Source organism: Mastigoproctus giganteus, chromosome 6 (genome assembly GCF_048544385.1).
Source record: "Mastigoproctus giganteus isolate SK-2022 chromosome 6, ASM4854438v1, whole genome shotgun sequence".
NCBI classification, from domain to species: domain Eukaryota; kingdom Metazoa; phylum Arthropoda; class Arachnida; order Uropygi; family Thelyphonidae; genus Mastigoproctus; species Mastigoproctus giganteus.
The window spans coordinates 101,310,409-101,335,629 of NC_143580.1; the positions used below are offsets into that span (position 1 = coordinate 101,310,409).

The following is a 25,221-nucleotide window of genomic DNA, read 5'->3' on the forward strand; positions in this document are numbered from 1 at the left end:
AGCTTCTTTGGACTCAGGGGAGGTACCCATAGACTGGAGATGTGCAAATGTAACCCCAATTCACAAAGGAGGATCAAAGGCTGACACAAGTAATTATAGACCTGTTAGTTTAACTTCTGTTCCAGGTAAATTAATGGAGGCACTGGTTAAAGAAGCACTGCAGGATCATCTAGACAAGAATTCAGTTATAGCTCAGACGCAGCATGGTTTTGTTAAGGGCAGGTCTTGCCTGACCAATTTGATTGGATACTATGATGTAGTCACAAAAGAACTGGATGCAGGGAATAACTTTGATATTATATATTTGGATCTTAGAAAGGCTTTTGATACTGTTGCACATGGAAGACTGCTGCACAAATTGGAGCAGTGTGGCATTGGAGGCAAATTGCTGCTATGGATAAGGGGATGGTTGAGTGGCAGAAGACAGAGAGTGGTAATCAATGGACACTGCTCAACGTGGACTAATGTTATTAGTGGAGTTCCTCAAGGTTCAGTGTTGGGTCCATTGTTGTTTTCGGTGTTTATGAATGATATTGATGATGGGATATCAAGTTTAATGTCTAAGTTTGCAGATGATACAAAGGTTGGCAGGGTCGTTAAGGACACTACTGACGCTATGCTGCTGCAACAGGATCTGGAAAGGTTGAACAGATGGGCCGAGAGGTGGCAAATGAAGTTTAACATTGACAAATGTAAAGTACTACATATGGGTAACAGTAACCCCAGAGCAATGTATCAACTCTGCTGTACTACACTGGCAGTGGTGGAGAATGAAAAGGACCTGGGGGTAATTGTGCAGGCAGATATGAAGTTCTCTGAGCAATGCAGACGAGCTGCAAGAGTAGCTCATGGTGTCTTGTCAATGATATACAGGAATTTTTCTAGCAGGGATAAGGAGGTGATTATTCCCTTGTATAAGGCAATGGTTAGGCCACATCTTGAGTACTGTATACAGGTCTGGAGGCCTCATTTCAAGAAGGATGTAGAGCTGCTGGAACGGGTACAGAGAAGGGCAACAAGATTAGTAAATGGAACAAAGGGTTGCTCTTACGAAGAAAGGCTTAAGTTTTGCAAATTACAGAGTCTGGAGACTAGGCACCGGCGAGGTGATCTGATAGAGGTGTATAAGGCTTTGAATGGTTTGAGCATGCTCAATGCCAATGGGATTCTTCATCTTTCTCAGAATAATCACCTCAGAGGGCATAAATTCAAATTGAGGAAGGACGGATGTCGGATAGATGTGCGGAAATTTGCCTTTGGCCAGCGGGTGGTTGGTTGGCGGAACCGACTTCCATCACTTGTTGTTGAAGTTGATAGCCTAAACAAATTTAAAGCTCAACTGGACAGGTATTTCGAACGAACGGAGGGGTGAAATGGGAGAGGTTTTTTTTTTTTTTTTTTTTTTTTTGGCTGATGCTGAATAAGCTTGCTTTCTTGCATCATATGCCTCTACTAATGCTAATGCTAAAGCCTGGGGAACTCCACTAATAACATTAGTTGATGAAGAGCCGTATCCATTGATTAACATTTTCTGTTTTCCCCCACTCAGCCATCCCTTTATCCATAGGCAGCAACTTGCCCTTAATGCTATACCGTGCCTATTTATATAGCAGTTTTCCATGTGCAACAGGATCAAAATCTTTCTTGAAATCTAAGTGTATGATATCAAAATTATTTTTGCATGCAGTTCCTTTGTGACTGCATCTGAGTAGCCAGTCCAATTGGTCAGACAGAACTTCCCCTTAACAAACCCATGCTGCGTCTGAATTATTACTGCAGCCCTATCTAGATGATCCTGCAATGCTTTTTTAACCAGTGACTCCATTATTTTCCCGGAACAGAAGTTAAACTAACAAGTCTGTATTTATTTGTGTCACCCTTTGAACCCCCCTTTGTGAATTGGGGATATAGATCTTCACATCACCAGTCCATGTGGATCTTCCCTGAAACCAAGGATGCTCTTATAAATGGCTAAATGTTTGCTTAATCTGCTGCATCGTTTAATATAACTGGATAGAATCCATCCCATCCACCCCAGGTGCCTTTCTTATGTTTAACTTTAACAATTTCTCTTCCACTTTATTCTCAGGTATTACAAAATCATCCAGCTCCCCGTTAAGAGCCTCTACTTCCCTTAAACAATGTACATTCTTTAGGGAAGTAGAGGCTCTTAACGAGGAGCATTCTGTAAATGTACGAGGCCTGACGTAGCCCAGTGGTCAGGAGCAAAAGTGCATAACATGCGTTCCTTGAATGGACCGGGGTTCAAGCCCATGACTATTAAATATGATAAATATTTGTATTGACGATTTATTGTAAACTCTACTGACTTGGTTGTCATGCAAGAGTATAAACAGAAACTTTTGACCAGGCCTGACATAGCCCAGTTGTTGGGAGCGAGAGTGCATAGCACGCGTTCCTTGAGTGGACCACGGTTCAAGCCCGTGACTACTAAATACGATAAATATTTATATTAACGATTTATTGTAAACTCTACTGACTTGGTTGTCATGCCGGAGTATAAACAGAAACTTTTAACCCCTCGCTTAGTGCTGTGATGGGTTTGTAAAGGTAGGGTACCTGTGTGTACCAAGGAACCTTACAATAAATAAAGATCATACATGCTAAATGATCATTCAATTTGTTAGCTACCAGAGAAGGGTCATCGACAATCAAACCATCAATATCAAGTGGACCAATCTGATTCATCTCCTTTCTTCTAAAGTTTACATAAGTAGTCTTTGCTGTTTTTCTTTGCATCCTTTGCCAAAGATTTCTCATAATCTGCCTTCACTTGCTTAACTTCCTTTGTGACTAGATTACAGACTAGTTTATATCTACCATAGGTTTCTGTATCGCATAATAATTTAAGTGCATCCGATGCATTTTTCATCTGTATTAAGAGTCTCATTAGTTCATCTGACATCCATTTAGGCCTAAACCTTAAACAATATTTTTTAATTGGTATGAAAAGACTAGTAGCTTCCAACATTAATTCCTTCAGTGCTACCCATTTAGAATTTTTTTTTGGTAAATCATCAAATGATGATGGTCTCATTCAATAGAGTGAGACCATCATCAGATGGTCTCACTCTATAGAATTTAAAACTGTCTGAGACCACTGTAGTCACTTTCTGTAGTCACTGCTTTCTTGCATCGTATGCCTCTACTAATGTTAATGCTAATATTGTTGACAAAACTCCATGAGCTACTCTTGCAGACTGTCTGCACTGCTCAGAAAACTTTATATATGCCTGTACAATTACCTCCATGTCCTTTTCACTCTCTAACACTGTCAGTGTAGTACCACATAGTTGATACGTTGCTCTGGGGTTACTGCTTCCCATACGCAGTACTTTACATTTGTGTATGTTAAACTTCAGTTGCCACCTCTCCGCCCCTCTGCTTAACTTTTCAAGATCCTATTGCATCAGCGTAGACCAGGGTTCGAGCCCGTGTCCACCAAATACGGAGGATGCGGAAAGGTCAGGGAATAATCACCACATATCTCCAGAGTAATATGGCCTTAGTTGCCAATGCTCCTAAAAACCAAATAACAAACAAGCATCAGTGTAGCGTCATTAACAACAATGCTAACCTTCTTATCGTTTGCAAACCTGGACATTAAGCCTGATGTACAATCACCAATATCATTAATGAATAGAGAAAACAACAATGGACCCAACACAGAACCATGGGGGACTCCAATAATAACATTATTCCACGAAGAGCAGTGTCCATTGATTACCACTCTCTGTCTTTTCCCACTCAACCATCCCTTTATCCATAGGGATGGTTGAGTGGGAAAAAAATAACTGAGAGCAAAGTGGAGGAGAAATTGTTGAAGATAAACACAAGAAAGGCACCTGGGGTGGATGGGATCTATCCAGTTATATTAAAGGAGGCAGCAAAGGAGGTAAGCAAACCCTTAGCCATAATTATGAGAGCTTCCTTGGACTCAGGGGAGGTACCCATTGACTGGAGATGTGCAAATGTGACCCCAATTCACAAAGGGGGATCAAAGGCTGACACAAGTAATTATAGACCTGTGAGTTTAACTTCTGTTCCCGGAAAATTAATGGAGGCACTGGTGAAAGAACCATGCAGGATCATCTAGACAAGACTTCAGTTATAGCTAGGACACAGCATGGTTTTGTTAAGGGGAAGTCTTGCCTGACCAATTTGATTGGATACTATGATGCAGTCACAAAAGAACTGGATGCAGGGAATAACTTTGATATTATATACTTGGATCTTAGAAAGGCTTTTGATACTGTTGCACATGGAAGACTGCTGCACAAATTGGAGCAGTGTGGCATTGGAGGCAAGTTGCTGCTATGGATAAAGGGGTGGTTGAGGGGGAGAAGACAGAGAGTGGTAATCAATGGACACTGCTCATCGTGGACTAATGTTATTAGTGGAGTCCCTCAGGGTTCAGTATTGGGGCCTTTATTGTTTTCTGTATTTATAAATGATATTGATGATGGTATATCAGGCTTAATGTCCAAGTTTGCAGACGATACGAAGGTTGGCAGGGTTGTCAAGGACACTACTGACACTATGCTGCTGCAACAGGATTTGGAAAGGTTGAGCAGATGGGCTTCGAGGTGGCAAATGAAGTTTAACATTGACAAATGTAAAGTACTACATATGGGAAACAGCAACCCCAGAGCAACGTATCAACTCTGTGGTACTACACTGACAGTGGTAGAGAATGAAAGGGACCTGGGGGTGGTTGTGCAGGCAGATATGAAGTTCTCTGAGCAGTGCAGACGAGCTGCAAGAGTAGCTCATGGTGTATTGTCAATGATATATAGGAATTTTTCTAGCAGGGATAAGGAGGTGATTATTCCCTTGTATAAGGCAATGGTCAGGCCACACCTAGAGTACTGTATACAGGCCTGGAGGCCTCATTTCAGGAAGGATGTAGAGCTGCTGGAACGAGTACAGAGAAGGGCAACTAGATTGGTGAATGGGACAAAGGGGTTCTCTTACGAAGAAAGGCTTAAGTTTTGCAAATTACAGTGTCTGGAAACTAGGCACCAGCGGGGTGATCTGATAGAGGTGTACAAAGCCTTGAATGGTTTGAGCATGCTCAATGCTGATGGGATTCTTCCTCTCGCTCAGAAAAATCACCTGAGAGGGCATAAATTCAAATTGAGGAAAGACAGATGTAGGATAGATGTGCGGAAATTTGCCTTTAGCCAGCGGGTGGTTGGTGGGTGGAACAGACTTCCATCCCTTGTCGTGGAAGTTGATAGCTTAAATAAGTTTAAGGCTCAGCTGGACAGGTATTTCGAACGAACAGAGGGGTGAAGTGGAAGTGGTTATTTTTATTTATTTATGTTACTTTTTTTTTTTTTTTTTTTTTTGGCTGATGCTGCATAAGCTTGCTTTCTTGCATCAAATGCCTCTACTAATGCTAATGCTAATGCTGATAGCAGCAATTTGTCTCCAATACCACATTGCTCCAATTTATGCAGCAGTCTTCCATGTGCAAAAGTTATCAAAAGCTTTTCTAAGATACAAATATATGATATCAAAGTTATTCCCTACATCCAGTTCCTTTGTGACTACATCATAGTATCCAATCAGATTGGTCAGACAAGCCCATGCTGTGTCCGAGCTATAACTGAAGTCTTGTCTAGATGATCCTGTAATGCTTACTTAACCAGTCCCTCCATTAATTTTCCTGGAACAGAAGTTAAACTCACAGGTCTATAATTACTTGTGTCAGCCTTTGATCCTCCTTTGTTGAATGGGGTCAGATTTGCACATCTCCAGTCCATGGATACCTTCCCTGAGTCCACGGAAGCTCTCATAATTGTGGCTAAGGGTTTGCTTACTTCCTTTGCTGCCTCCTTTAATATAACTGGATAGTTTCCATCCTACTGGTAAAAAACACTACTGGTAATAATGTCTGGCAGTGTGCAGCACCTTGCTTTTCTAATCACAAGGGTCGCAGCACTGACATTTGTAACACATCAAACCGAGATTTGAAAGGCTGGCCAAATATAATACAGTAAACCCCCTCTATTCGTGGGGGATTCGTTCCTGAGAAATGCCGCGAATACCGAAAACGCGAATACTGAGTTATGGCTCCCATAGTAATAAAGGGGTTACGTTCCAAAGTATGAAATATATAAGAAAAACTAGTCTAAAATTTTGTCTATGTATGTATTATATGTACCTTCATAATATGACTATGTACATAGACAGCACATAGTGAAATGCAAGCATATGGCATTGAAATGAAAATAAGAAACAATTTAATATTAAATGTAATATTTATTAGAAATTTCAAACCCAGCGCCTTTGCTAGCTAAAAAACTTATCCCGCCAGTGCTATCAAGTTTCGTTAAAGTGTTGATAAAGGAGTTTTGCATTTTCACGAATGATGAGTGAACTTAACGGAATTTTATTTTTAGTTCGGTCTTCTGTCCACAGATTTAAAGCTTTTTCCATTTTTTTCTAATTTAACTTCACGAGTTACAGAGCAAATTTTTGAAGCAATTAGTGCGTTTTCACGGACAGTACGATGGATTTTTTCTTCCGATTTCTTGATTGATCCTACCGTTGACTCATTGATTTTATAATGTTTTGCCACTGAGGAGACATTTTCACCATTAGAAATTTTATCTATCAACTCAATTTTATTCGCTAATGTCATCACCTCCTTCGATCTTTTTACATTTCCCTTGTTATTCGTAGCCATATTTTTGTAGGGGTTAGAAAGAACTTGTCCAAATAACGTCACTTTCTTCCGTTAACACACTCGAAAAAGTTTTTTTTTTTTTTTTTTTTAGGAGCATTAGCAACTAGGGCCATATTGCTCCGGGGTATGTGGTGGTCATTCCCTGACCTTTCCGCATCCTCGCATCCTCCGTATTTGGTGGTGACGGGCTCAAACCCCGGTCTAATCAAGAAGCGTGTGCTACGCACTGCTGCTCCTTCCCACCTGGCTACGGAGGCGCCACTTGAAAAAGTCTGTTTTACACTGCAAAACGGTAGATTTATCACTTTTGTAAGCATATCAATTTATAAATTGATAAATTTATTCAATTTATAAGCATATAAATTAAAAACAAATGACGAAACCTCCCATGGCAAGCACATAACACATACTGAACAAGGATTAGCGAGAAACATCCACGCTCACGATTTTGTCACCCCTCTCCCCCCACCCACTGAGCGCTGTTTTGACTGGGGAAGATAATTTTAACCCCGCCCATGTTTTTTTATGGCGGAAAATGTTCAAGGCGCTTTAAAATTCACATTTTTTAGGTTTCATTTTATATTAAATCAACGACCGCGAATACAGATACTGCAAATAGCTGGGGTTTACTGTATTTCAGCCGTTACTACACGAGAGAAGATCTTTATCTCCAGATTAGGCCCTGCAATGCAGCCCGGTAACATCAAAGACTTGTAAAGCTGAGTTTGGATTAACATTAGAAGTTAAACAATCAAAAACAAGGCATCCTGCTTATGCCTCATTTGTTGTCACATGCCCAATGGAACAGTCCTCGTTGCTACTGAATTTTCAGGACTGGCCTGCAGGGTTGCTGGTCAAACCATACAGGGATAGATGGATGATAAAATCAAGATCAAATAGCACTTCTGAAACGTCACAGTAGCAACTAAATCCTACCCCTTCTCTGAGACTGGATTGGCAGCATGTGGTGTTTTTTCCAGAACGTTCAAAGCATTTCCAACAAGCTTCCCACGCTACAATCCTGCATGGTGATGGTTAACTTTGACTTCATCTGCCTTGTTGAAATGTGGTTACGCAGTAACAGACAACTAAACATTCTTACTAATCCACTTGGATATAAATGTGTTGTCACCGGAAGAATTGTTGAAATGTGGTTACGCAGTAACAGACAACTAAACATTCTCACTAATCCACTTGGATACAAATGTGTTGGCACCGGAAGAACTGAAAAACGGAGTAGAGGAACCATGATCCTGTATAAAGATGAATATCAGTCTACAAAGGAACACCTCTCCAAATCAGATAATTTTGAAGCCATCTGTGCTACCTTTTTGAATGGGAAAATAAAATTACAAATTTGTCTTATATACCTGCCTCCTGAGCACACCAGCGATTCAAGAAATGAACTCCCTGCATGGCTTACCGTTAACTTTAATCTAGCTGTAGATACGATCCTGTTAGGAGACGTTAATGTACCAATTCCAAAACATACCAACGCAAAAAGGAATCTTGACTCTATTCTTGCACAACTAAATCTGAAATAGCTGGTGACTCCAGCAACAGAGAGAATCAATGGTTAGATATTGTCTATTACAATACACTTAGCATTAGATTAGCAGTCAGCTTGTTTTGCTTTAAGTCAGACCACAGTCCCATAGCTGTAGAGACCACACTCAGTGTTGCTGGAACCAATCAGAGGGATGGAGGAAATTTTAACGACACGTACAGAACAACCTTTTCTTTAAAATATATCAAGCCAAACATCATTCTCAAAGAACTTCGAGAATACAAATGGCAAGAACTAAGCATGAAGCCAGCAGCCAGAAGCTCTCCAACTACTGGCCCTAAAGTTAAAAAAAAAAAAATCGCCTATGAAGGAGCTTCGAGGGTCATAAGGATAACCGGGAAATCCAAAAACTGGTTTAATCCACAGATAAAATATGCTTTTCATAAAAAAGCAAAGACTTTACAGGAAGTGGCTGAAGACAGGAAGTCCTAATAACTACATTCTGTACAAAAAAGAGAGTGCTCACTTTATAAAGCTGAAAAGACAAGCACATTACGCAGCTGTATTATCAAAGCTTAAACAAGGTAAAAGGATCATTGGTGATAACAGAAAAAGGGTCTCATGACTGCCAATTAGCAACCGAAGAAAACAGGAAGAGAATAACTGACCTCCTTCACCCAATAACAAAAAAAGAAGAATCTTTTTCAAACTTACTAAGAAAGACACCTCTAACAATCATCACAATTACCTAAGAAAACCTTGTGAAAGCCATAAATAAACTTCCTAATAAAGCAACTGTTTGACCTGATAATTTTCCTCTTTTCATGGCAAACATCAGCAGCCTTTACATTATTGAGGTGTTGCATCACACTTTCAATGAAATCATTCAAAATGGTACTCTCCCCTGTATATGGAACAGCTACATAGTCAGGCCCATTCCCAAAATAAAGGAATCAAAAAATACCAAAGACTATAGACCTGTAGCCATAAGTTGCACCATCTTGAAAATTTTTGAGAAGACCTTTCTCTCAGCTCTCACCCAACAATGCTTCGGGCCTCATCCTCTGCACCTACACTCTGTCTTATCTGGAAGATCAACCATCACAAATCTCCTTGAGACCCTTTTCTGGATACAGAAAGCTCTCAACAATAAGGAACAGCTCGATATTATCTTCTTAGACATATCTGCAGCTTTTGACAATATCGTGCTAACGGCTCTGGAACAAATTTTATCTTTCTACTTCAAAATACAAGGCAATCTCCTGAAGATTTTATGTAACATTCTGAAGGAAAGACGCCTCATAATCTGTAATGACGTTTTTATTGCCCATCACTTCTTTTCGCAGGGAGTGCCACAGGGAAGCGTTCTCTCCTCACTGTTATTTCCTGCAGCTTTGGAACCATTTTTTGCATCCCATAAAGACAACTTTATTACATATGCTGATGACCTGAAATTCTTCGTCAAATCTAAAGCTCTACTACAAGTTAAGCAAGAAATCAACAAGCCAATAACACAATAAATGAACTGGAGTATTATCCCGACTGTATTGGACTATGTTTAAACCCAAACAAATCTGCCCAGATTACAATTACAAAGAAAAAGATCAGGAAAAATATCTCTATGCTGGTAAGCAAATATAAAGTTCCAAAGGTTAAATTGCACATAGACCTTGGCCTAAAATGGGATGGGGGATTAACATTCTCCGAGCACTTTGATTACATCAAAGTGCTAAAACATATGCAGCACTCTGGGCAACTAAACAGGAGTTAATTGGCATTAGAAACCCAGATCTTGTTAAAAAGTATATCTTGAAATGTATACTTCCCATCCCACTTTGTGCTTCACAGATTTGGTCCTCTGCCCCACCAAGCAACCTGAAAACTTTCCTAAGTATTGAATACTGGCTCTTGAGATGGCTGAACAGCATCTTGAATCACCCATTTACTACCTCTAGAGGCATCCTTCTTTCCAATCTCAGCATTCCTCCCTGGAAACACACAACACAAGAAACATTTTCACATTAGCCCAACTCCTAACAGAAGATTAGACTCTCCCAGTATTGACGGCTTGTTTCACTCTCATCAAGAAGCCACCAGGATTGCCGAAACAAGACATCCTCTTCAAAGCAACTTTAAAAACCTGGACAGCCTAAGTCGCTTTTTTTCAAGCAAACACAATAGAACTCTTGAATCAACTAAGAATTGAACCAGAAAAGCCTACAGATTGCAAGTTTTTGCTGACTCCTATTGTCTCATGCAACTGTAGTGCACAGCCACTCGGCTCAAAAACTGCATTTAATTTTGATCCCTTTTAACTATAATTCTCGGCATTCTATAGGTGCCTCCGTAGCCAGGTGGACAGGAGGAGCAATGCGTAGCACATGCTTCTTGATTAGACCGGGGTTCGAGCCCGTGACTGCCAAATACAGAGGATGCGGAAAGGTCAGGGAATGACCACCGCATATCCCTGGAGCAATATGGCCTTAGTTGCTAATGCTCCTAAAAACCAAATAACAACAACAACAATCGGCATTCTAGATGCCAATCTAAGATGTCAAAATTTTAAATATTCTATGATGTTCAAAGATGCCAAAAATTTAAATATTCTATTATAAAATCATAATTATTCATTTATTCCAAAATTCTGTATACAATCTTTCAGCATGAACGTCCCATGGACTTTGTAGCCTTTTGCTCATGGGTCCACTTCACACCTTAGAATGTGACCCTTACCCTTCTAGCCAATGGCTGTCCGTCCCAGGGGTGTCTCTTCAACAGAGAAATAAATTGATAATAATAATAATAATAATAATAATAATAAAATGTAACTTTGAGCTTATCAGGGACTCAAATATCTCCTAACGCGCCAAATGATTCACCTCCAATTCGGGACTCAGAAAACAATAGTCAAGCATAGACTGCTCTGGTCAAACGTGATCTAGTTTTAGTGATATCATAATTATGGATGATCATGTGATCATCAACTGGAAGATGAAGAAAGATCTTGCAGCAGTTAAAGGTAAGGGCATGAGTTTTAACTTCATAGGAGGGAACTTTGACAGTTTAAGGTACTATATGGCATCTGTTAACTGGGAAGATTGCTATTATGGAACTCTTTTAAAGCTAAATTCACAGATGCCATGAACTCATTCATACCTTTACGAAAATATTTGAGGAGGATGCAGAATGGATGACTGCAGAACTGGCTGGTCAAATTTAACAGAAAAAGATAGTATGGGACAGTTACAGAAAGGTAAAAATTACTGAAGCCTACAACAGGTATGGCGCCTCCGTAGCCAGGTGGGCAGGAGCAGCAATGCGTAGCACACGCTTCTTGATTAGACCAGGGTTCGAGCCCATGACCACCAAATACGGAGGGTGCGGAAAGGTCAGGGAATGACCACCGCATATCCCCGGAGCAATATGGCCTTAGTTGCTAATGCTCCTAAAAACCAAATAACAAACAAACAACGGGTACAAGTTGATCTGTAATAGTACCACAGTTAAGGTCACGGAGGCCAAGGCTGCATATGAGAAAGCATTGGCTAAGAGAGCATAGAATGGACAAGGAATTTTTCATGCATATGAATGCAAGGAAGAAAGCTAATAAGATTGTATCCTTGTGCACTGGGTGTGGGAAAGTCTTAGACAACGCAGCTCATGTTGCAGATGAATTGAACAGGTACTTTGTATGTGTCTTTATGGACAAAAAGAACCTTTATGCTGAGAAGAGGCTGTGCAAGTGAGGCTGAGCCATATGAAATTAGTGATGTAATTACGGATGATTATTTATTAGAAAAACTTTAAAGCATAAAGTTTTTCTGATAAACAATAGAGCATAAAGGCAAGTATAAAGCATAAAGTCTTCCGGAGTTGATGGCATATACCCTGTAGTTTTGAGGGAGAGTGCTAGGGAGTGTATTGAACCATTGAGGTTAATTATGAGAGCATCTTTCGATTCAAGGGAGATTCCTTTGGATTGGAGAAATGCCCCTGTATCACCAACACATACAATTCTAAGTACAGGCTGATTAGTGTGACTTCAGTGGTAGGAAAAATCTTGGAGGAAGTGATTAAGAGTTCAATTTAGGGACGTTTAGATAGATATGGCATTCTGAAGGACACACAACATGGCTTTTTTAAGGGTAAATCATGCTTAACTAACTTAGTAGCCTATTTTGGCACAGTTATATATGTGTTACTCATTTCAACATAGTTTATTTGGATTTTATCAAAGCATTTGTTACTGTATTAGCTTGAACAAGTTGGGATTACTGGTGATGAATTGCTGCATGGCAGAAGGCAGAGATGGATATTCTTCATATTTGTGCAGTGTCAGGAGTGGGAACCCTCAAGTACCAGTTCACAGACCATTGTTGTTTCTTATATTCATAAATGGTATGGACATAGGGATAGAAGGCGTGATGTCAAAATTCGCAGGTGACTTAAAGATTGGCAGATTTGTTTGTTTGTTTGTTTGTTATTTGGTTTTTAAGAACATTAGCAACTAAGGCCATATTGCTCCGGGGATATGCGGTGGTCATTCCCTGACCTTTCCGCATCCTCCGTATTTGGTGGGCATGGGCTCGAACCCTGGTCTCACCAAGAGGTGTGTGCTACGCACTGTTGCTCCTGCCCACCTGGCTACGGAGGCACTGGCAGATTTGTCAATGATCAGTGCCAAGCTTTGAAATCTTTCAAGATGACTTGAACAGACTTCAACGATTGTCAGAGAAGTGGCAGCTGTGTCTGAATGCTGCTAAATGTGGTTTATAATGCGGTATACAACTTACAATTAAATTATACACTTGGTGGGGTTGAATTAAAAACAGTGGAAGAGGAATGGGATCTGGGGGTTACAATATGGGTAGATATGAAGGTTTCTGAACAGTGTAAACAGGCAGCCAGGAAAGCCCATTGTGTCATTTGAATGATTTATTGAATGCTATGCTGTAGAGATAGGAGGCCATAATCCTACTGTATAAGGCAATTGCAAGACCACATTTGGAATACTTTGTTTAATTATGGAGACTTGATCTGAAAAAATTCTTCAAGCTTCTTGAAAGGGTCCAAACGTGGTCAACTTGAATGGTGAGATTGGCAGAAGGACAGCTGTATGAGGAAAGACTCCAATTATGTGGGCTGCAGAGCCCAGGCAGTCAGGCACCTCAGAAGTGACATGGTTTTTCAGGCTCTGAAAGGGATTAGTAAAATGAATTGAAGTTGGAATTCTCACTGTTCTAAACAATTCCATAACTAGGGGTCATAAATTCAAATTGCAGAGCTTGCAGTTTAGATTAGATTCTAGGACATTTTCCTGTAGAAAGCGAGTCATTGATAGCTGGTACAAGTTGCCCTCACAAGAATTGAGGCTGACAGTTTGAATAAATTCAAAGGTCATCTGGATACTTACTTGTGTGAAGAGGGATGCATATAATGTGTGGTTTCTTATCTACTTTTTTTCTTTATTTTTTTTTTTCTGTGTGGCAATCACCATATAATGCAAGGAAGCCACAGGCTTCCTTGCACTATATGGTGATTGCCACACAGAAAGGAAGCCACTATATGGTGATTGCTATTATATTTTTGTAAAAGTTTCTGATTTATGAACCATCATTGTCTCATTGATAATGAATTTATTTTTGACAACTGATTATGCAATTTGAAATTCCACAACACTGCCCTCATAGAAATATCCTTATCAACTAAACACTTCTGCCATCAGCTATGTAGTTCTTCAAAGCGATTGTCATTGAACCTTTAATCTTCTCCATGCTAATGAAACACCACCCTGTTATGTTTGAGATATCATGAACCTGAAGACAAAAAATTAGTGGTGCAAGATCCACTGAGTATGGATCGTGTGGCAGAGCCATCATTTTGGTATTTGCATAACATTGTGCGGACTCAGTGGCTAGTGCATTATCATGCAAGAGCAATGAATTCTTGTCAATCCATAGCTGCCACCATTTAAGATGAGAAGAATCCCACAGATGGTGCAGTTGTATAGTATTTTCTTTAAACTTTGGATCCCTAAAAACAGTCTGTTGTTACCTTTGAATCCTTCTGTTATTAATTCCTTACAAACAGTTCCTTCAACATTGTAGAAAATTCCCAGTATGACTCTTTGGCTCTGTCTTGGTGAAATGTTTGGAGCCTTGCGCAGATAGGTTCTTTCAAACTGGCACTTGCCCTCAACTTTCATCTCTGCACATATTTCTCTTTGGGAAAGTGGGGTCAGAATCATCTTACACAATGAGTCTCCATCATATATTATCATCTGTAGCTGATCGGGCTAGCCGGGTGGGTAAAGTCCCTGCCTGGCAACCCAAAAGCTGCGGGTTCTAATCCCACCTCAGGCTTGGTTATTATGATGGTGCCATACTCTACGGTTGGACCTCATGGCCACGATACATGAAGGAAGCAGGAAAAAACTGGTTCCTTTGTGTATTGCTCACATCATACAATAAAAAAAATTGTCATCTGTGCCTATTACTGGTCCTTTATTTATTCACATAGAAATTATGGTGCTCTTCAAATCATCCTCAAGTATGGTAACAATGCCAAACTGGCATCTCTGCACGTTCGTGCCACGATGCCAGTATTTTCAATTATTTTCTTAACGCTGTGCTGATGATTAACACCAGAGCTGGCCCCTAAATTTGTGGAGCCCTGTTCAAGAATTACTTGCGGGGCCCTGGGGTCCCGTGCAAAACTTACATGGGGTGTTTTTGTAATAGTGATTTTTTAAATAATTTTATATTATACTGAAATATTTAATTACAGAAAAGATACAGTTAGACCCAGTTAGTGACATAGATCTGATAACAAAGGAAGAATTGGAAAAGGCTTTGAAAGCTACAAAAAATAGGAAAGCAGTAGGGATGGATGGTATAAATGCAGAACTGATCAAGTATGGAGGAATATTTTTAAAAGACAGGCTACTAAATGAATTTAATAAATGTTGGGAATAATATAAAATACCAGAAGAATGGAAGATAGCAAAAATTATTTCAATATTTAAAAGTAGAAATGATACAAAGAATTATAGAGGGATTAGCATACTAAAACAGTATATAAAATGTATAGCAAAATAATAAATAATAGAATTAAAATTATCTCTGAAGAAATATTAATAGAAGAACAGGCAGGATTCAGAAAAGGAAGATCATGTACAGATAATATATTTATATTAAAACAAATAATAGAAAAACGGAAAGAGTTTAATTTAGAAATGCATTTAGCATTTATAGATTATGAAAAGGCATTTGATCGAGTAAACAGACGAAAACTATGGGACATATTGAGTAATAAAGGATACCCAAAGCATCTTATAAAAATAACACAGAGTTTATATCAAGGAACAAAAATAGTAATAGATATAGGTAATAAATTAACAGAAGAAAGTATAATAAATCAAGGAATTAGACAGGGATGTAGCTTGTCACCAACGCTGTTTAACATATATATCGAGGATATGATATGTAAATGGAAAGAAGAAAGTAATACAGGTATATATTTAAATACAAAGAATAGGATTAATACACTGTTATTTGCAGATGATCAAGTAATTATTCAAGATAGTGAAGAAAATTTACAAAGAGCAGTATTTAAATTAAACCTAATAACAGAAGAATATGTAGTTAAAATATCAACGATGAAAACTAGAACAATGGCTTTTAAAGGGAAAAATATGGTGAGAACAAAAATAGTTATAGACAATAAAATATTAGAACAAGTAAAACATTTTAAATATCTAGGATGAGATATAACATACAATGTCAAAGAAGATATGAACCAGAAATTGACAAAATTTCACAATATATTTGTGTTTGAATTTGAAAGTGTCTGCAATTCTGCCCAGACACGATAGGAGGGAGTATATGATGAGAGCCTTGTCGATCAATTCGGCCCTGGAGGGATTGTGCAAGGCTCAAGGGGTAGAATTTTTTTCAGCCTGGACTGTACTTGTTAACAGGAGAGATTGCTTCTACAGGGATGGGATACACTTAAATAGAAAGGGTGCAAGAATTTTCGCTGTTGCTGTCGAGGCAGTGTTAGGTGGGTCGGAAAACTGCTAGTTGGGGGGGATACAAGGACTAATAGATTAACAGTAGCCACTGGCAGAGGTGGAAGTGATTCTTGCACTGCTTCTATTCAAATGAGCAGAAACCTGAAAAACAAGATGCAGGATATTTCAGAGACTGCTGGGAGTCATTGCGGTACAAGTAAACACATGGGTTCTGTTAGGGTAGCTAAGAATAGAAACAGGTGCATGTATACCTGCGTGTACACCAATGCTAGGAGTTTGGTAAATAAATTTGATGAATTTGAGGTATTGCTCAAAACATCAAAGGCAGATATTGTTGGGATATCAGAGACGTGGTGTCACACAGATATAAGGAATGCGGAACTGGAATTTGGGGAATACAATGTGTATAGAAAGGATAGACAGGACAGGAGAGGAGGAGGGGTTATACTATTAGTTAAGAAACACATAAAGTCCAAAGAAGTGAAGCCAGTCGACATCATTGGACAGGGCAGTGTCGAGTCAGTTTGGTGTGACATAAGCATAGGGAAATCAAAATTGAGAGTAGGAGTGTGCTATACGCCTAATGACTCTGATGAGTATAATAAGGAACTGTACAGGGAAATAGAGTGGACCAGTAAATCAGAGTCTTATAATGGGAGATTTTAATTTCCCAGATATTGACTGGAATTTGTGGATTGGTCACTCGCACACTAGCAAGGCTTTTGTGGATTTATTGGATGATTGTTTTCTACATAAGCATGTTCGTGAGGCAACAAGAGGAAGCAATACTCTTGATCTGATTATCAGTAGTGATTCTTCATGCATTAAGAATCTGCAGATAAATGAACCACTAGGTGGCAGTGATCACAGTGTGTTGAAATGGGATTTACTCAAGGAGGTAACTACCATCAGAGGTAAAGGGAAGGGTTTTTCTTTTCGTAAAGGCGACTATGGTGGTCTGAGACAGTATTTAAATTCTATACAGTGGGACCAACTGATGATGTTACCAACAGCAAACTCAAAATGGGAAGCATTCAAGGAACTAATCTTGGAGGCTACCAGGCTTTACATACCAACTAAGAAATATTGTTCAAGGTTTAGGCCTAAATGGTTGTCAGATGAACTAATGAGACATGTGGCAGAGAAGAAAAATGCATGGGATACATACAAATTAATGGGTGACATGGAAGCCTATGATAGATATAAGTTGGTCTGTGACCAAATCACAAAGGAGATTAGGCAGGCAAAGGCAGACTACGAAAAATCCTTGGCAAAGGATGCAAAGAAAAACAGAAAAGAGTTCTTTACCTATTTAAACTCAAGAAGGAAAGGGATGAATTAGATTGGTCCACTGGATATTGATGGTTCAACAGTTGAGGATCCTGCTCAGGTGGCTAACAATCTAAACGAGTATATTGCATCTACATTCACGCATGAGGAGTTATTCAGGACGGAGAATGATGTAGGTAAAGTAAACATTGGCAGTAAGCTGGATGATTTTGTAATAACTGAGAGGAAAGTGGAGGAGAGATTGTTGAGGATAAACATAAAAAAGGCACCTGGGGTGGATGGGATCTATCCAGTTATATTAAAGGAGGCAGCAAAGGAAGTAAGTAAACCCCTAGCCATAATTATGAGAGCTTCTTTGGACTCAGGGGAGGTACCCATAGACTGGAGATGTGCAAATGTAACCCCAATTCACAAAGGAGGATCAAAGGCTGACACAAGTAATTATAGACCTGTTAGTTTAACTTCTGTTCCAGGTAAATTAATGGAGGCACTGGTTAAAGAAGCACTGCAGGATCATCTAGACAAGAATTCAGTTATAGCTCAGACGCAGCATGGTTTTGTTAAGGGCAGGTCTTGCCTGACCAATATGATTGGATACTATGATGTAGTCACAAAAGAACTGGATGCAGGGAATAACTTTGATATTATATATTTGGATCTTAGAAAGGCTTTTGATTCTGTTGCACATGGAAGACTGCTGCACAAATTGGAGCAGTGTGGCATTGGAGGCAAATTGCTGCTATGGATAAGGGGATGGTTGAGTGGCAGAAGAGAGTGAGTGGTAATCAATGGACACTGCTCAACGTGGACTAATGTTATTAGTGGAGTTCCTCAGGGTTCAGTGTTGGGTCCGTTGTTGTTTTCGGTGTTTATGAATGATATTGATGATGGGATATCAAGTTTAATGTCCAAGTTTGCAGATGATACAAAGTTGGCAGGGTTGTTAAGGACACTACTGACGCTGTGCTGCTGCAACAGGATCTGGAAAGGTTGAACAGATGGGCTGAGAGGTGGCAAATGAAGTTTAACATTGACAAATGTAAAGTACTACATATGGGAAACAGTAACTCCAGAGCAACATATCAACTCTGCGGTACTACACTGACAGTGGTGGAGAATGAAAAGGACCTGGGGGTAAATGTGCAGGCAGATATGAAGTTCTCTGAGCAGTGCAGACATGGTGTCTTGTCAATGATATACAGGAATTTTTCTAGCAGGGATAAGGAGGTGATTATTCCCTTGTATAAGGCAATGGTTAGGTTACATCTTGAGTACTGTATACAGGTCTGGAGGCCTCATTTCAAGAAGGATGTAGAGCTGCTGGAACGGGTACAGAGAAGGGCAACAAGATTAGTGAATGGAACAAAGGGTTGCTCTTACGAAGAAAGGCTTAAGTTTTGCAAATTACAGAGTCTGGAGACTAGGCACCGGCGAGGTGATCTGATAGAGGTGTATAAGGCTTTGAATGGTTTGAGCATGCTCGATGCCAATGGGATTCTTCAACTTGCTCAAAATAATCACCTCAGAGGGCATAAATTCAAATTGAGGAAGGACGGATGTCAGATAGATGTGCGGAAATTTGCCTTTGGCCAGCGGGTGGTTGGTTGGTGGAACCGACTTCCGTCACTTGTTGTTGAAGTTGATAGCCTAAACAAATTTAAGGCTCAACTGGACAGGTATTTCGAATGACCGGAGGAGTGAAATGTGAGTGGTGGTTTTTTTTTTTTTTTTTTTGGCTGATGCTGAATAAGCTTGCTTTCTTGCATCATATGCCTCTACTAATGCTAATGCTAATATGTGTAACAATAAAAAGAACTCTGGCTAAGAAAACAAGGAAAGGAACACAATTGAAATTTTACAAAGTAATGGCAATACCAACACTTCTTTATGGTTCTGAAACATGGATACCGAAACAAAGAGACATTAATAGAATACAAGCTGTAGAAATGAAATTTTTAAGATATGTTAAAGGATATACAAAATTAGATAAAATACCAAACGTAAATATTAGAAAGGAATTAAAGATTTAATCAATTAATGGAAAAATTATAGAATATAGACTGCCAAGGGGGATGTCTTTGTGTGTGCGCGATGCAAGGAGTGTATCAATATCAGGCAACAACTCGGCGTTCTTGTGGGCCTATATGAGAGCTTGAAAGATAGGGTGGATGCCCTCGAAGAAACTAAATTGAGGGGCCCATCAAGCTCTCAGCTGCCCACATCAACGCCAGAGCTTGCACTTGGGCATCGCGTGACACCGAGACAACCCCCAAGGCAGAATGCGCTGGTCCCGAAGGAACTAGTAGTTGTTGGTGACTCTATTGTCAGGGAAATGGGAAACATGCTTTGTAAAAAAGATAGGTGGAACAGGACCAGGGTATGTCTGCCAGGGGCAAAGGTTGATGACGTTGTAGAGCGAATATCATCTTTTAAGGGCACAAAAGGTGATATAGTTGTACACGTTGGCACTAATAATATTAAGAGTAGGAGACTGGCAGAATTACTTAACAAGTACAGGTCACTGTTGAACAAAAGCCGAGAATTAGGGTTGAATTTGAAAGTGTCTGCAATTCTGCCCAGACACGATAGGAGGGAGTATATGATGAGAGCCTTGTCGATCAATTCGGCCCTGGAAAGATTGTGTAAGGCTCAATGGGTAGAATTTTTTTCAGCCTGGACTGTACTTGTTAACAGGAGAGATTGCTTCTACAGGGATGGGATACACTTAAATAGAAAGGGTGCAAGAATATTTGCTGATGCTATCGAGGCAGTGTTAGGTGGGTCGGAAAACTGCTAGTTTGGGGGGAGACAAAGACCAATAGATTGACAGTAGCCACTGGCAGAGGTGAAAGAGATTCTTGCGCTGCTTCTATTAGAATGAGCAGAAGCCTGAAAAACAAGATGCATGGTATTTCAGAGACTGCTGGAAGCCTTTGCGGTACAAGTAAACACATGGGTTGTGTTAGGGTAGCTAAGAATAGAAACAGGTGCAGGTACACTTGTGTGTACACCAATGCTAGGAGTTTAGTAAATAAATTTGATGAATTTGAGGTATTACTCAAAACATCAAAGGCAGATATTGTTGGGATATCACAGACATGGGGTCACACAGATATAAGGGGTGCAGAACTGCAATTTGGGGAGTACAACGTCTACAGAAAGGATAGACAGGTTAGGAAGGGGGGAGGGGTTATGCTATTAGTTAAGAAACACATAAAAACCAAGGAAGTGAAGCCAGTCGACATCGCTGGACAGTGCAGTGTTGAGTCAGTTTGGTGTGACATAAGCATTGGGAGATCGAAATTGTGAGTAGGAGTGTGCTATAGGCCTAATGACTCTGATGAGTATAATAAGTAACTGTACAGGGAAATAGAGTGGGCCAGTAAATCAGAGAGTCTTATAATGGGAGATTTTAATTTCCCAGATATTGACTGGAATTTGGGGGCTGGTTACTCACACACTAGCAGGGCTTTTGTGGATTTATTGGATGATTGTTTTCTACATCAGCATGTTCGGGAGGCAACTAGAGGGAGGAATACTCTTGATTTCATTATCAGCTGTGATTCTTCATGCATTAAGAATCTGCAGATAAATGAACCACTAGGTGGCAGTGATCACAGTGTGCTGAAGTGGGATTTACTCAAAGAGGTAACTACCATTAGGGGTAAAGGGAAGGGTTATTGCTTCCGTAAAGGCGACTACGATGGACTGAGACAGTATTTAAATTCTATACAGTGGGACCAACTGATGATGTTACCAACAGCAAATTCAAAATGGGAAGCATTCAAAGAACTTATCTTGGAAGCTACTAGGCTTTACATACCAACTAAGAAATATTGTTCAAGGTTTAGGCCAAAATGGATGTCAGATGAACTAATGAGGCATATGGCAGAGAAGAAAAATGCATGGGATACTTACAAATTAACACATGACACAGAAGCCTATGATAGATACAAGTTGATATGCAACCAAGTTACAAAGGAGGTTAGGCAGGCGAAGGCAGATTACGAGAAATCTTTGGCAAGGCATGCAAAGAAAAACAGCAAAGAGTTCTTTACTTATGTAAACTCTAGAAGGAAGGGGATGAATCAGATTGGTCCACTTGATATTGATGGGTCAACTGTTGATGATCCTGCTCAGGTAGCTAACAAACTAAATGAATATTTTGCATCGACATTCACACATGAGGAGTTATTCAGCAAGGGGAATGCCAGAGGTGTATTCAACTCTAGCAGTAAGCTACAGAATCTTGAAATAACTGGGAGTAAAGTGGAGGAGAAACTGTTGAAGATAAACACAAGAAAGGCACCCGGGGTGGATGGGATCTATCCAATTATATTAAAGGAGGCAGCAAAGGAAGTAAGCAAACCCTTAGCCATAATTATGAGAGCTTCCTTGGACTCAGGGGAGGTATCCATAGACTGGAAATGTGCAAATGTGACCCCAATTCACAAAGGAGGATCAAAGGCTGACACAAGTAATTATAGACTTGTGAGCTTAACTTCTGTTCCCAGAAAATTAATGGAGGCACTGGTTAAAGAAGCACTGCAGGATCATTTAGACAAGACTTCAGTTATAGCTCAGACACAGCATGGTTTTGTTAAGGGGAAGTCTTGCCTGACCAACTTGATTGGATACTATGATGCAGTCACAAAAGAACTGGATGCAGGGAATAACTTTGATATTATATACTTGGATCTTAGAAAGGCTTTTGATACTGTTCCACACATGGAAGACTGCTACACAAATTGGAGCAGTGTGACATTGGAGGCAAATTGCTGCTATGGATAAAGGGGTGGTTGAGGGGGAGAAGACAGAGAGTGGTAATCAATGGACACTGCTCATCGTGGACTAATGTTATTAGTGGAGTCCCTCAGGGCTCAGTGTTGGGTCCATTATTGTTTTCTGTATTTATAAATGATATTGATGATGGTATATCAAGCTTAATGTCCAAGTTTGCAGATGAAAGAAAGGTTGGCAGGGTTGTCAAGGACACTACTGACACTATGCTGCTGCAACAGGATCTGGAAAGGTTGAGCAGACGGGCTGAGAGGTGGCAAATTAAGTTTAACATTGACAAATGTAAAGTACTACACATGGGAAATAGTAACCCCAGAGCAACGTATCAACTCTGTGGTACTACACTGAGTGGTAGAGAATGAAAGGGACTTGGGGGGTGGTTGTTCAGGCAGATATGAAGTTCTCTGAGCAGTGCAGACGGGCTGCAAGGGTAGCTCATGGAGTATTGTCAATGATATACAGGAATTTTTCCAGCAGGGATAAGGAGGTGATTATTCCATTGTATAAGGCAATGGTCAGGCCACACCTAGAGTACTGTATACAGGTCTGGAGGCCTCATTTCAAGAAGGATGTAGAGCTGCTGGAACGAGTACAGAGAAGGGCAACAAGATTAGTGAATGGAACAAAGGGGTGCTCTTACGAAGAAAGGCTTAAGTTTTGCAAATTACAGTGTCTGGAGACTAGGCACCAGTGAGGTGATCTGATAGAGGTGTATAAAGCCTTGAATGGTTTAAGCATGCTCAATGCTGATGGGATTCTTCCTCTAGCTCAGAAAAATCACCTGAGAGGGCATAAATTCAAATTGAGGAAAGACATATGTAGGATATACGTGCGGAAATTTGCCTTTAGCCAGCGGGTGGTTGGTTGGTGGAATAGACTCCCATCCCTTGTGGTGGAGGTTGATAGCCTAAATAAGTTTAAGGCTCAGCTGGACAGGTATTTTGAACGAACAGAGAGGTGAAGTGGAAGTGGGTTTTTTTTTTTTTTTTTGGCTGATGCTGCCTAAGCTTGCTTTCTTGCATCAAATGCCTCTACTAATGCTAAATCCTAATGCTAGACAAAGATGGAAAGAACATGTAGAAAGAAAGAATGGAAGATAATAGATACCCTAAATTAGGTTATACGTATAGAGCAAAAGGAAAAAGACACAGAGGAAGACCAAAGAAAAGATGGGCCGACATCTTTGAGATCAGAACAGGCGGATCGCCTAATCCATGAAGGAAGATAAGATAAAATAAGCTTTAAAGTTGGCTTTTACTACTAAACAAATATTTATTAAAGGCTGCAATGGAAACTAACTTGTTTTTTTTTTTTTTTTTTATATGCTTTGATTTGTCTTGATTGTATAGAAATATTGTAGCACACAAATGAAATATACAGGCACAGCCACTCATAAATATCTTCTTCTATAAAAAAAAGGTACTTTTATTTGTGGTCTATCAGCCCCATGCATTGTTGAAAATTATAAGTGTAGTTGTGTACAGATTTCATCAGACTCTTTTCATGCTGAAAATTGTCATTTCAGCTTATTTTTGGAATGCAGGCTAGAAAACGTTTGTCATATCTGGTATTTATTTCATCTATTCAGGAGGATAATTTAGAAAAATTTGGAACACAGATCTCACATGCTGCACTGCCAATTTGGCAGTGCATCATGTGAGATTGAGAATGTATATGCAAATTTGAATATGACTGCCCGATAGGTTACTTTAGAAATATATATTGTCGATCACAGATATAAGCAGTGCGGAATTGAAATTTGGGGGATACAATGTGTACAGGAAGGATAGACAGGACAGGAAGAGAGCAGGGGCTATGCTGTTAGTTAAGAAACACATAAAATCTAACCAAGTGCATCCAATTAATGTTGGTGGACAATGCAATGTTGATTCTGTTTATGGTGTGACATAAGCACTGGGAAAGGAAAAATGAGAGTAGATGTGTGTGTGTGTGTGTGTGTGTTATAGGCCTAATGAATCTAATGAGTATAATGAGCAATTGTGCAGAAAAATAGAGTGGGCCAGTAAATCAGAATGTCTTATAATGGAAGATTTTAACTTTACAGATATTGACTGGAACTTGTGGATTGATCACTCGCACACTAGCAAAACTTTTGTGGATTTATTTGATGACTGTTTCTACAGCAGCATGTTCGAGAGGCAACCAGAGGAAGTAATACCCTTGATCTGATTATCAGCAGTGATTATTCGTACATTAAGAATTTTCAGATAAAGTAACCACCGGGTGACAGTGATCACAATGTACTGATATGGGAATTACTTAAAGATGTAACTACCATCAAGGCTAAAGGCTTGATGGTAGTTACAGGGGTCTCTTACAGTTTTTAAATTCTGTACAGTGGGATCAACTGATGAGGTTACCAACATTGAGTTCTAAATGGGAAGCCTTCAGGGACTTACTTTTGGATGCTACTAGGCTTTTCATTCCAACTAAGAAATATTGTTCAAGGTTTAGGCCTAATTGGATGTCAGATGAATTAATGAGGCTCGTAGCAGAGAAGAAAAATGTATGGGATGCATATAAAGTATCAGGAGACACAGAAGACTTTGGCATATATAAACTAGCCTCAAATCAAATAACAAAGTAGGTTAGGCAGGCAAAGGTATATTATGAGAAATCTTTGGCAAAGGATGCAAAGAAAAACAGCAAAAAGTTCTTTACTTATGGAAACTCTAGAAGCAAAGGGATGAATCAGATTGGACCACTTAACATAGATGGGTTGACTGTTGATGATCATGCTCAGGTAGCTGATAAACTGAATGAGTATTTTGCATCTACATTCACACATCAGGAGTTATTCAATAAGCAGAATGCCAGTTGTTTATAAACTCTAACAGGAAGCAAAGTGATTTTGTA

General features: G+C 39.7%; 1 protein-coding gene across 1 annotated transcript in view; it reads left to right on the top strand.

Annotated features, from left to right (window-relative positions):
• LOC150084478 (uncharacterized) overlaps window positions 1–25,221 on the top strand; it is an 804,913-nt gene that overhangs the window by 450,870 nt on the left and 328,822 nt on the right. The gene's annotated exons all lie outside the window — the stretch shown is intronic.